Raw genomic sequence first — 14,115 nt, 5'->3', positions numbered from 1 at the left:
AAAAGATCAAGGTTTAGCGAGGGAATGAGAAAAAGAAAAGGGTAACGCCTGAATTTGGTGAAAGAAAAGAAGAAAAAATTCTACCCCCAAATTCAGGGCGTTACAAACCTATCCCCCTTAAAAGAATCTCGCCCTCGAGATTCAGGGCTGGCTAGCAAAGAGCTCTGGGTACTTAGCCATCAGATCATCTTCACGCTCCCAGGTTGCTTCTTCCTCAGAGTGGTGATTCCATCTGACTTTGCACATTCTGATGGTCTTCCTTCGGGTGACTCGGTCTGCAACCTCAAGGACTTGCACTGGCTTCTCAACGTAGGTCAAGTCCTCCTGGACTTCAAGACCTTCCACTGGCAACTGCTCTTCTGGCACACGCAAGCACTTTTTCAACTGAGACACATGAAAGACATTATGCACAGCAGACAAATTCTCTGGCAAACTGAGCTGATAGGCCACTTCTCCACGTCTTGCAAGAATCTGATACGGACCAATGTAGCGGGGTGCTAGCTTGCCTTTGACTCCGAACCTTCTGACTCCTCTGATCGGTGACACTTTCAGATAGACAAAGTCTCCGACTTCAAAACTCAGCTCTCTTCTTCTTGTGTCTGCATAGCTTCGCTGTCTCGATTGCGCTATCTTCAGATTCTCTCGGACCATCTTGATGTTCTCTTCGGCTTCAAGTAAAATGTCTGGCCCAAACACTTGCTTCTCTCCAGGTTGATCCCATTGCAACGGAGTTCTGCAACTCCTTCCATAGAGCGCCTGAAATGGTGACATCTTCAAACTGGCCTGGTAACTGTTGTTATAGGAAAATTCTGCATAAGGCAATCTCTTGTCCCATTCGGACTGATCTTGCAACGCACAGGCTCTCAACATGTCTTCAAGGATTTGATTGGTCCTTTCGGTCTGACCATCTGTCTGCGGATGATAAGCTGAACTGAAATTCAGATGTGTACCCAAGGCTTCATGCAACTGCTGCCAGAAATGAGAGGTGAACTGCGTTCCTCTGTCTGACACTATCTTCTTTGGCACACCATGAAGACAAACGATCCGAGACATATACAATTCTGCCAATACTGCACTGCTGTAATTGGTCTTGACAGGTATGAAGTGGGCTGACTTGGTCAAACGGTCCACTACTACCCAAATGGAATCGTAGCCGGCTCGAGTGCGAGGCAATCCGACTATGAAATCCATACCGATTTCGTCCCATTTCCACTGAGGGATCTGCAACGGTTGCAACAATCCAGCAGGTCTCTGGTGCTCTGCCTTAATTCTTCGACAACTATCGCACATAGCCACATGCTCTGCGATTTCTCTCTTCATTCCGTACCACCAGAATTTCTTCTTCAGATCCTGATACATCTTCTCACTGCCAGGGTGAATCGAATAAGCTGTCTCATGAGCTTCCTTAAGAATCAACTCCCGAATGGACTGGACATTGGGAACACACAAGCGGTCTTTGAACCATATCACGCCTTCTGCATCTTCTCGAAAATCTTTGCCTCTGCCATCTAGAATCAGTCACCGAATCTCACTGATCTTTTCATCATTCTTCTGCGCTTCTTTGATTTCGCGCTCCAAGGTAGGTTCCAACTCAACTGTGACTCCTCGCGAATTGTTCAGAAATCCGAGACTCAACCTGTCGAACTCCTTGGCCAACTCATAAGGCATCGGACGAGCGACCATCAGATTGACTTGACTCTTTCTGCTCAAAGCATCTGCCACTACGTTTGCTTTGCCTGGATGGTAATGAATCTCCAACTCATAGTCTTTGATCAACTCTAACCATCTTCGTTGCCTCATGTTCAACTCTGACTGAGTGAATATGTACTTCAGACTCTTGTGGTCTGTGTAAACATCGCATTTCTGTCCATACAGATAGTGCCTCCCTGTCTTCAGTGCGTGAACCACTGCTGCCAACTCTAGATCATGGATTGGGTAATTCTTTTCATGAACCTTCAGCTGCCGGGACGAGTAAGCCACAACTCTTCCCTCTTGCATCAACACACATCCCAAACCTGTGTAGCAAGCATCACAATACACCGAGAAGGGCTTGTGCACATCAGACAAGACTAGGACAGGCGCTGTAGTCAACTTCTCTTTCAGTGCTTCAAAGGCCTCTTGACATTTCTGGGTCCACTTGAACTCAACTTTGTTGCCTAGCAACGCTGTCATCGGTTTTGCAATCTTCGAAAACCCTTCAATGAATCGCCGATAATATCCGGCCATTCCAATGAAGCTCTTGATTCCTCTAGCATCTGTTGGCGCTTTCCAGTTCAAAATGTCTGTCACTTTCTTCGGATCAACAGCCAATCCTTCTTTGTTGATTATGTGACCCAAGAACAGGACTTCACTGATCCAGAACTCACACTTGCTCAACTTTGCATACAACTGGTGCTCTCGCAATCTCTGCAATACCATCCTCAAATGTTCTACGTGCTCTTCTTCGCTTTGAGAATAAACCAGAATGTCATCAATGAATACCACCACAAACTTATCAAGGTAATCCATGAATACACTGTTCATCAAGTTCATAAAGAACGCTGGCGCATTGGTCAAACCAAAAGACATCACTGTGAACTCATACAAACCATACTTGGTAATAAATGCCGTCTTCGGAATGTCCGAAGGTCGGATCCTGAGCTGATGATAACCTGACCTCAGATCAATCTTGGAGAACACACTGGCTCCTCTCAACTGGTCGAACAGATCTTCTATTCTGGGCAAGGGATACTTGTTCTTGATCGTGACTTCATTCAAAGCTCGGTAATCGATACACATTCTCTTGGTGCCATCTTTCTTTTCCACGAACAAGACAGGGGCGGCCCAAGGCGAGGTGCTTGGCCGGATGTAACCTTTCTCTGACAGCTCATCAATTTGCTTCTTAAGTTCAACCAACTCTGGTCCAAATATTCTGTAAGCTCTCTTAGAGATAGGGGCGGTTCCAGGAAGAAGCTCTATGGCAAACTCAACTTTCCGCCCTGGTGGCATACCCAGTAAGTCCTTTGGAAACACATCTGGGAACTCAGACACAACCTTGATACTCTCAATTGGGTCTGCTTCACTGCTATCAACGGCCATCTGATAACAACTTCCTTTCTTTGGCTCAGGCGGGACTAACTCGGTCACCACTTCCTCTCCTAGTGGAGACACCAACTTGATTGTCCTTTTATCACAGCTGATAACTGCCTGATACTTATCTAGCCAATTCATCATTAGGATGACATCTATTCCCTGAGTACCCATTACTATAAGGTTGGCGGGAAACGCTATCCCCCTTATTTCCACACTTATATTCAAACAAATGCTATCGGCTCGAATTCTACCACCGGCTGAGTCAATTTGAATGGGGGTTGACATGGTAGTAATTGGAAGATTATGTGCTTCTACCCATGATGCAGTAATGAAAGAATGCGTTGCTCCGGTATCAAATAACACTTCTGCAATATGGGAGTCGACTGGGAACATACCTACTATCATGCCGGGGGTCTCCTGAACTACTTCCGCCTCCAAGTGGTTCAGCCTTCCATGATTATAGCGCGGCTGGGGGCGATTGCCTGCTCCAGGCTGAGGCACATTCTGCTTCGCTGGGGCATTGGGGCCTGACTGCTGCTGGGCTGCCTTCTTCGGACATTGCATCACCCAGTGGCCTTGCTCTCCACAGTGGAAACATGCCCTGTTTCCAACCTGAGCTGGTGCTGCCTGACTGTTCTGCTGGTTTGCTGGGGCAGGAAGACGAGGTGCTTGCTGATTCTGCCTTTGAAACTGACCTCCTGACTGATTGCTCTGACGGTTCTGGTACTGATGCTGAGGATACTGCCTTTGGAACTGCTGATGCTGCTGAGGTGGACGCTGGTTCTGCCTGAACTGCTGAGGTTGATTGCCTGAGAAACGAGGACGGTTGCTGCTTCCAGGCTGGGGTCCACTGATCTTGCGCTTACGATCCTCCATCTCCTTACGCTTCCTCTCTGTCATGATTGCTCTGTCAATCAGGTGCTGGAATGTCGGAAAGGTGTGATTCATCAGTTGGTACTGCAGAGGGTCAACCAAGCCTCTCAGGAAACGGTACTGTCGCTTGGCGTCGGTGTTAACATCTTCAGGAGCATAGCGAGACAACTGCAGAAATCTGTCCCGGTATTCACTGACAGACGATGACCCTTGCTTGAGAGCCAGGAACTCCTCCTTCTTCACTGTCATCAGACCTGCAGGAACATGGTACTGACGAAAGCTTCCTCTGAACTCTTCCCAGGTGATGGCGTCAGGGTGGGCATGGGTGGCGAGGTAAGACTCCCACCATGACTGGGCTGCTCCTCTCAACAGACGGGGACCATACAAGACTTTCTCCCTGTCATCGCACTGAGCGGTGTGCAACTCCCGCTCCACAGTGCGCAGCCAATCTTCAGCATCCATGGGGTCAGAAGAATGAGCGAACGTTGGTGGATGACCTCTCATGAATTCAGCACGCTTGTCTCTAGGCATCTGAGGCTGAGGCTGAGGTGGGGCCTGCTGCTGTTGCTGCTGCTGCTGCTGAATGGCGGCCAAAGTCTGACCGATGGCTTGAACTGCTTGAGTCTGCATCAGAAACATCTGCTCGATGGACATCGGGGGCGGGGGCGGCAGGTGCTGCTGCTGGGGCACCTCATCCTGCGGAGCGGCTCGCTCCTGCTGAGCACGCCTTCCTCCTCTACGCCTGTTCTCTGACATCTGCAGAATGCAACCACACATCAGAACTGATCTGGCAAATCTTGTAGCATAAGAAAAGAGTATAGAATCCTTCAACAGCACTGAACAGATGAGCATCTTCACTGATCTCCAACACAGACCACCCAGCTTCTCAGATAAAGAGGAAAGTAGAATAAAGGGTTTCCCAACTATATCACTAACTCCATTAACATAATAGGTAAACCAAAATGCAGGGGATACCCACACTCTGGTGACAATCATTACAAAGATCCAAACCAAACATAGTTCATCATGACAAACATAAATGCACAGGATATAGCAAACTACCCTGTCTAACTAAGACTAACTAAAACTGAGACTAACGCTAAGACTGAAGCCTCTATGTATATATATATTTCGTATTAATTACAAGATCCAACTCTAACGATCTATGGTTCTAGAGTTATCTTGGTCTTGCAGTCGGGGTTGCCATAAGACTGGCGTCCACGCTGAGGTGAACGGTACAGGTGCTGAGTCCCGACGGGAGCGGGGGAACCATCCTCCAGGTGACGACGTTCCGCGCGCTCAGCCCGCAGCCGGGCGATCTCAGCACGAGCCCTACTCAGCTCGTCCAATGCATGGTCCAGCTCCGTGTTTAGCACGACGGCTAGGTTGACTGTGCTGCTCAACCTAGGATTGCCCTCACCGACAGGTGAGACAATCACGCCTCCTGTGCTGCCAGATGAACGGCGGGGGTAATACTTCAGGTCAAGACCGTCAGCTACCCCACCGAAAACCGAGCAGTAGTGCGAAAGCGCACGCCGTGCAGCATCTTGCATGGCTGCCTCAGCTGAGTCCCGCTCAGAGATAGAATAGTGCTCTGAGCAGGCCTCTGCACCCTGGAGACTGTTCTCCGGGCGGCGCACCAAGCAAGTTGCCTCCCAGCGGTCCGGGTAGACCCCGCGACAGTGCTGGTAGACCACACAGCGATACTCGATGGACCAAGTATGCCGGTTAAGTGCCCGACGTAGCAGGGTATCGAGCGCATCGTGGAAGTGACACCCGCGAGCAGCGTCGCGAGTGATGGATCGAGCAAACCATCCTTCCAGCCCATGGTTAGCAGAGAAGTCGGTGTCGTGGCTCGAGCTGTCGTCGCCACCTCCGTCGTCTGGGTCTCCTCCAGCAGCTACTCCAGGGGCTGGGGCGCCCTGTGGTGGTGCAGGGGGCGCCTCCAGGGGAAGCACAGGGGAGCAGCTCCTCACAGACTCTATCTCCTGGTGGAGCGAGAAGGAAGAGCCCTGCTGCTCCTGCTCCTGTCGTCGATGTTCCTGCTCCTCATGCAGGCGGTGGTGCAGTCTCTCCAAGTGGCTGGACTGTCCGGCCACGGGACGGCGAAGCGGACGCTCAGCAATGCGGGAGGGTAAGAAGGGGATGACGGACTTTCGTGTAGTGTGTCTAAGTCGAGCCATCTACAAAAGACATCGCAAGCAAAAGGGTAAGAACAGAATCAATATGACCAGCAAATAATGAATCATAAGTGAATGAAGGATTAGAATAAAACATGATTTTCAGCAAGGTATAATATATAGTAGAACATAGGTTTGATCGGTATGACCAACTTTTGAAGGGATATCAAAGTCAAGGAAGGGACAGAGGTCTATAGTCCTTAGAACGACCATTCTACTCTAGGTTAGCGGTCCTACAGTCAGCACGACTTTGATACCACTTATGTCACACCCGGTTTTAGAAGGCAAACCGAATGCGAACCATGTACGTGCCAGGATCAGTTATTCACGTACACAGCAGTTACATAACATGGACATCATCACACAGTGCTCAAAATAGTATTAAAAGGGAATAATAGTTGATTACATCATACGTCTGAGACGTCCATATAGTTCTTACAATAAATCAAAGTGCGGAAAAGAAACGTAGATAAACGCGGCCTTCACAGGCAGCCGACTGGGGGTTGCCGCTAACTCACTCCTAGAACTCGTCGTAGTCTTGGAACTCCTGGAAGTCTCCTTCCACAGCTTCATCTTCGCCTGAGCAGTGGTTGCAATGCTGACAACCTGGGGATGGGGGGGGGGTTTGGTGTGTAGAGCAAGGGTGAGTACACATCAACATACTCAGCAAGTATCATGTTTGGCTGTAGTGGACTAGCTTTATGTGGGGATAAGTCAAGCAGTTGCTTTTAGTTGGTCAGATTATTACTTACTAGTAGAAAGCCAAGTTTTAGCATTACCCAAGTTATTAACCCGATGTACCCTTTCCAAACGGAAAGAATACCACTTACCAGCACCATAGTCATAACCAGAACCATCGATCTCATAACCACCTGTACCACAATGTCTCTGATGAAGTACCACTAATCACTGGAGCTCCCTTGGCCGCTCATAACCGCGAGCACGGCTGATATATCAGTTTTCAAACACTCTGCAGAGGTTGTGCACTTTACCCACAAGCCGTGATTCCCTCTTGCCTCGGGCCGATCAAACCCTTAAACACTACCAAGGTGAATAGGCAGGGTTTCACTATGTAGCCTTTACAAAGATTCCCCGGGGCTGTAGCCGCCCGTTAGGTTTCCTAAATGTACCGCACTCCTCCCCAAGGGACAAATCAACCTTGGCAGAGCGAGCCGCATACACCGAGCCCCATTGACGGCACGACGGCGAAGCGAACTACACCCCGGATCCTCTAATTATTCAGCTAAGGGCACCCCATTCCACCCTCATGGTTGCACTGTTTTCCCGGGCGGTCATCCATAGAACAGGTCCTTACGGAGAGGCACTCGAGAAACCGCTCGAGCCCCCTTGAAGACCACAAGCATAACATCATAATAAGAGAAGGGAAAACAGCGTATCATAGATAATTCTCATCATGTTCATTGATTAGAGTTGAGCACTAGCATAAAGCTAAACAATAATAATCCAACCCAAATAGGTAAACAAGGACATGGATAACAAAAGCTAGTCAATCCTTAGGTATAAAGGTGTAATGCGGGGGGTGAATTAAAGAATGAATAGGACAGAGATAGGTCAAAGGACACTTGCCTCCACCAACCGACTGCTGCTCAGGGGCTTCTCCTGCGAGCTCCTCGGGCTCTTCGACCGGATCGTTCTCTATGCGATTGCAAGCATACATACATTCATCCATTCAAATTGGGAAACAAACAGTACATCATACAAGGGAACAGATAAAGTGAATATGCATCAAGTATGACATTCGATATCGCATTCATTATGGTTAGAAAGAAACGGGAAAAGGTCTCGCAGGGGTTAAAGCTTATGCACTAATGATTAGTTACAATTGGTTCTAACAAAAGAATTTAGTTATATGCACTAATGGGAACCTAGTCGTTTTTAGTTGATCAACATTGAACTGGATAAACAATTGATTATATGAACCAATAGCGAAACGGAATTTCTAAATTAAATTTCCTATTTCAATATCATGAACAATGATTAACTTGCCTAAAATAAAACATATAACAGTAATGAAAGAAAATAAAATAAAATAAAATAAATAAAAAAAAGGGGGGCGGTTGAACCGGCCAGGGGGCGGTTGAACCGGCCTAGGGCAGGGGCGGCGGGGCAGGGCGCGGGGCGGCCGAGCCGGGGCGCGCAGGGGCGGCCGAGCTGGGGCGGCCGAACCGCAGGGGGCTGGGCCGGCCAAGGCGGCGGCCGAACCGGCGGGGGCGCGGGGCAGGGGGGCGGCCGAACCGGCGGGGCGGGGCAGGGGGCGGCCGAGCCGGCGGGGGCGCGGGGCAGGGGGCGGCCGAGCCGGCCGAGGGGCGGCGGTTGGGCCGGGGAGGGGGAGAGGAGGGGAGAGGGAAGGGAGGAGAGGGGAGGGCTCACCGGAGACGGGGACGGGGCGGCCGAGCTGCAGGGGCGGCCGAACCGGCGAGGGGCGGCGGCTAGGGCAGGGGGCGGCGGCTAGGGAGAAAATGAGAGAAGGGAGGGAGAGGGAGAGGGGTTTTGGGAAAAAAATAAAGGGAGGGGGGCGGCATGGGCCAACTGGGCCCAAAGGGGCGCGCGGGGGCGGCTGGGCCGGCCGGGGCGGCCCACGACGCGGGAGAGAGAAAGAGGAGGAGAGAGAGAAAGAAAAAGAAAAAGAAAGAAAAAGGTTTTCTTCTCCTTTTCGAAATCCGATCTTCCTAAATGAATGCACTTACATTTCTAAGCAATCAAAGAATGCATAGTTCGGCATGATGCATCAAACAACATAAAGTAATTTTAGGGTTTTTGTTTACACGGGAATTCCAAGCCAAACCCCGCTATAACTTTGGAAAAGATCAAGGTTTAGCGAGGGAATGAGAAAAAGAAAAGGGTAACGCCTGAATTTGGTGAAAGAAAAGAAGAAAAAATTCTACCCCCAAATTCAGGGTGTTACATAACCGCCCGAAGAGATGGATCCTAAAGGGAAGGGAATCGTGATCAACGACAAGGAGAAGGAGTCCTTCGTCAACGAGCCAAGGGATGACAAGTCCAACGACTCAGGCTCGGGCCACAGACGCAAAGATGGGAAGAAGAAGAAGACAAGACGAATCAAGGAGATCGTCTACTACGACAGCGATGAATCTACTTCCTCCCAAAAGGACGACGACTACGAGAAAAAGAAAACGGTCAATTCGAACTTTTCTTTTGATTATTCTCGTATTCCTCAAAGTACTAATACTCATTTATTATCTATTCCACTTGGTAAACCTCCTCATTTTGACGGAGAGGACTACGGATTTTGGAGTCACAAAATGCGTAGTCACTTGTTCTCTCTCCATCCTAGCATATGGGAGATTGTAGAGAGTGGAATGAACTTTGATAGTACGGATAGTCCCATGTTTATTAATGAACAGATTCATAAAAATGCACAAGCTACTACTGTGTTGCTAGCCTCTTTGTGCAGGGACGAGTACCATAAGGTGAGCGGCTTGGACAATGCCAAGCAAATCTGGGACACCCTCAAGATCTCTCATGAGGGAAACGACGTCACCTTGCTCACCAAAATGGAGTTGGTGGAGGGCGAGCTTGGACGGTTCGCGATAATAAGGGGCGAGGAGCCGACACAAACATACAACCGGCTCAAGACCCTTATCAACAAAATAAGGAGCTACGGGAGCACGCGATGGACGGACCACGACATCGTCCGCCTAATGCTAAGGTCATTTACCGTTCTTGATCCTCATTTGGTGAACAATATTCGTGAAAATCCCAGGTACACCAAGATGTCGCCCGAAGAAGTTCTTGGGAAATTCGTTAGCGGGCGAATGATGATCAAGGAGGCGAGGTACGTGGACGACGCCTTGAATGGTCGGATCAACGAGCCGCAACCCCTTGCTCTCAAGGCAAGACGAAGCAAGGAGGCGCTACCTAGCAAGGTGGCACAGTTTGAGGCGGCCGGACTTAATGATGAAGAGATGGCTCTCATCATCAAAAGATTCAAGACGGTGCTTAAAGGTCGCAAGGGACAACCAAGCAAGACCAAAGCCAAGGGGAAGCGCTCATGCTTCAAATGCGGTAAGCTTGGTCATTTTATTGCTAACTGTCCCGACAATGATAGTGATCAGGATCAAGGGAACAAGAGGGAGAAAAAGAAGAACTATAAGAAGGCAAAGGGCGAGGCTCACCTTGGCAAGGAGTGGGACTCGGACTGCTCTTCGTCCGACTCCGACAATGAAGGACTCGCCGCCACCGCCTTCAACAAGTCATCCCTCTTCCCCAACGAACGTCACACTTGCCTCATGGCAAGGGAGAAGAAAGTAAGCACTCATAACACTAGTACTTATGCTTCTTCAAGTGAGGATGAGTCTAGTGATGATGATGAGATAGATTACTCATGCTTATTCAAGGGATTAGATAGAACCAAGGTAGACAAAATTAATGAGTTAATTGATGCCTTGAATGATAGGAATATACTCTTAGAAAAGCAAGAGGATTTGTTGTATGAAGAGCATGATAAATTTGTAGAAGCTCAGAAATCTCTTGCTCTAGAAATTAAGAGGAATGAAATGCTCTCCAGTGAATTATCTTCCTGTCATGAAACTATTGCTAAGTTAAAAGGTTTTAATGATGATTTAAATGCTAAACTAGAAGTAGCCTGTAAATCTAATTCTTGTGTTGAGATTGTTGAAACTTGCAATAGGTGTAAAGATTTTGACATTGATGCTTGTAGTGAACACCTAGTTTCAATTTCCAAGCTTAATGATGAGTTGGCTAGTCTTAATGCTCAACTTAAGACTAGCAAGAATGATTTCGATAAGCTAAAATTTGCAAGGGATGCCTACACGATTGGTAGACACCCCTCAATTAAGGATGGACTTGGTTTCAAGAGGGAAGCCAAGGACTTAACAAGCCATAAGGCTCCTATCTCCGCTAAGGAGAAAGGGAAGGCTCCTATGACTAGTAGTACTAAAAGGAACCATGCTTTTATGTATCATGATAGGAGACAAACTAGAAATGCTTATAGGAATTATAATGCTTATGGTGATTTTGACTCTCATGCCATGTTTGCTTCTAGTTCTTCCTATATGCATGGTAGAAATATGTCTAGAAGAAATGCTAGTCATCATGTGCCTAGAAAGAATATTATTCATGCTCCTAGGAAAATAGTGAATGAACCCTCTACAATTTATTGTGCTTTAAATGCTTCCTTTGCTATTTGTAGAAAGGATAGGAAGATTGTTGCCAGGAAGTTAGGGGCAAAATGCAAGGGAGACAAAACTTGCATTTGGGTCCCTAAGGATATTTGCACTAACCTTGTAGGACCCAACAAGAGTTGGGTACCTAAGTCCCAAGCCTAAATTTGCCTTGCAGGTTTATGCATCCGGGGGTTCAAGCTGGATTATCGACAGCGGATGCACAAACCATATGACGGGGGAGAAGAAAATGTTCACCTCCTACGTCAAAAACAAGGATTCCCAAGATTCAATAATATTCGGTGATGGGAATCAAGGCAAGGTAAAAGGATTAGGTAAAATTGCTATTTCAAATGAGCACTCTATCTCTAATGTGTTTTTAGTTGAGTCTCTTGGATATAATTTGCTATCTGTTAGTCAATTATGCAATATGGGATATAACTGTCTATTTACAAATGTAGATGTGTCTGTCTTTAGAAGAAGTGATGGTTCACTAGCTTTTAAGGGTGTACTAGACGACAAACTTTATTTGGTTGATTTTGCAAAAGAAGAGGCCGGTCTAGATGCATGCTTAATGGCTAAGACTTGCATGGGCTGGTTGTGGCATCGCCGCTTAGCACATGTGGGGATGAAGAACCTCCACAAGCTTCTAAAGGGAGAACACGTGATAGATTTGACTAATGTGCATTTCGAAAAAGATAGACCTTGTGCAGCTTGTCAAGCAGGTAAACAAGTGGGAGGAGCGCATCACAGCAAGAATGTGATGACCACTTCAAGACCCCTGGAGTTACTACATATGGACCTCTTCGGACCCGTCGCCTATCTAAGCATAGGAGGAAGTAAGTATGGTCTAGTTATTGTTGATGACTTTTCCCGCTTCACTTGGGTATTCTTTTTGCAGGATAAATCTGAAACCCAAGGGACCCTCAAGCGCTTCCTCAGGAGAGCTCAAAATGAGTTTGAGCTCAAGGTGAAGAAGATAAGGAGCGACAACGGGTCCGAGTTCAAGAAACTTCAAGTGGAGGAGTTCCTTGAGAAGGAAGGGATCAAGCACGAGTTCTCCGCTCCCTACACACCACAGCAAAATGGTGTGGTAGAGAGGAAGAACAGGACACTCATTGATATGGCGAGGACGATGCTTGGAGAATTCAAGACCCCCGAGTGTTTTTGGTCGGAAGCCGTGAACACGGCTTGTCACGCCATCAACAGGGTCTACCTTCATCGCCTTCTCAAGAAGACTTCGTATGAGCTACTAACCGGTAACAAACCCAATGTATCTTACTTTCGTGTATTTGGGAGCAAGTGCTACATTCTAGTGAAGAAGGGTAGAAATTCTAAGTTTGCTCCCAAAGCTGTAGAAGGGTTTTTGTTAGGTTATGACTCAAATACAAAGGCGTATAGAGTCTTCAACAAATCATCGGGTTTGGTTGAAGTCTCTAGCGACGTTGTATTTGATGAGACTAATGGCTCTCCAAGAGAGCAAGTTGTTGATTGTGATGATGTAGATGAAGAAGATGTTCCGACGGCCGCCATACGAACCATGGCGATCGGAGAAGTGCGGCCACAGGAACAAGATGAACGAGATCAACCGTCTTCCTCAACTATGGTGCTTCCCCCAACTCAAGACGATGAACAGGTTCATCAACAGGAGGCGTGTGATCAAGGGGGAGCACAAGATGATCATGTGATGGAGGAAGAAGCGCAACCGGCACCTCCAACCCAAGTTCGAGCGGTGATTCAAAGGGATCATCCCGTCGACCAAATTTTGGGTGACATTAGCAAGGGAGTAACTACTCGATCTCGATTAGTTAATTTTTGTGAACATTACTCCTTTGTCTCTTCTATTGAGCCTTTCAGGGTAGAGGAGGCCTTGCTAGATCCGGATTGGGTATTGGCCATGCAGGAGGAGCTCAACAACTTCAAGAGGAATGAAGTTTGGACACTGGTGCCTCGTCCTAAGCAAAATGTTGTGGGAACCAAGTGGGTGTTCCGCAACAAACAAGACGAGCACGGAGTGGTGACGAGGAACAAGGCTCGACTTGTGGCAAAAGGTTATGCCCAAGTCGCAGGTTTGGACTTTGAGGAGACTTTTGCTCCTGTGGCTAGGCTAGAATCAATTCGTATCTTGCTAGCATATGCCGCTCACCATTCTTTCAGGTTGTTCCAAATGGATGTGAAGAGCGCGTTCCTCAACGGGCCAATCAAGGAGGAGGTGTACGTAGAGCAACCCCCTGGCTTCGAGGATGAACGGTACCCCGACCATGTGTGTAAGCTCTCTAAGGCGCTCTATGGACTTAAGCAAGCCCCAAGAGCATGGTATGAATGCCTTAGAGACTTTTTAATTGCTAATGCTTTCAAGGTTGGGAAAGCCGATCCAACTCTTTTTACTAAGACTTGCAATGGTGATCTTTTTGTGTGCCAAATTTATGTCGATGACATAATATTTGGTTCTACTAATCAAAAGTCTTGTGAAGAGTTTAGCAGGGTGATGACGCAGAAATTTGAGATGTCAATGATGGGCGAGTTGAACTACTTCCTTGGGTTCCAAGTGAAGCAACTCAAGGACGGCACTTTCATCTCCCAAACGAAGTACACGCAAGACTTGCTAAAGCGGTTTGGGATGAAGGATGTCAAGCCCGCAAAGACGTCGATGGGAACTGATGGACACACCGACCTCAACAAAGGAGGTAAGTCCGTTGATCAAAAAGCATACCGGTCCATGATAGGTTCTTTGCTTTATTTATGTGCTAGTAGACCGGATATTATGCTTAGCGTATGCATGTGTGCTAGATTTCAATCATATCCTAAGGAGTGTCACTTAGTGG

The sequence above is a fragment of the Zea mays genome, chromosome 9 (assembly GCF_902167145.1).
Source record: "Zea mays cultivar B73 chromosome 9, Zm-B73-REFERENCE-NAM-5.0, whole genome shotgun sequence".
Taxonomy (NCBI): domain Eukaryota; kingdom Viridiplantae; phylum Streptophyta; class Magnoliopsida; order Poales; family Poaceae; genus Zea; species Zea mays.
The sequence above is the reverse complement of the archived record's forward strand: the minus strand, read 5'-3'. Positions refer to the sequence as shown.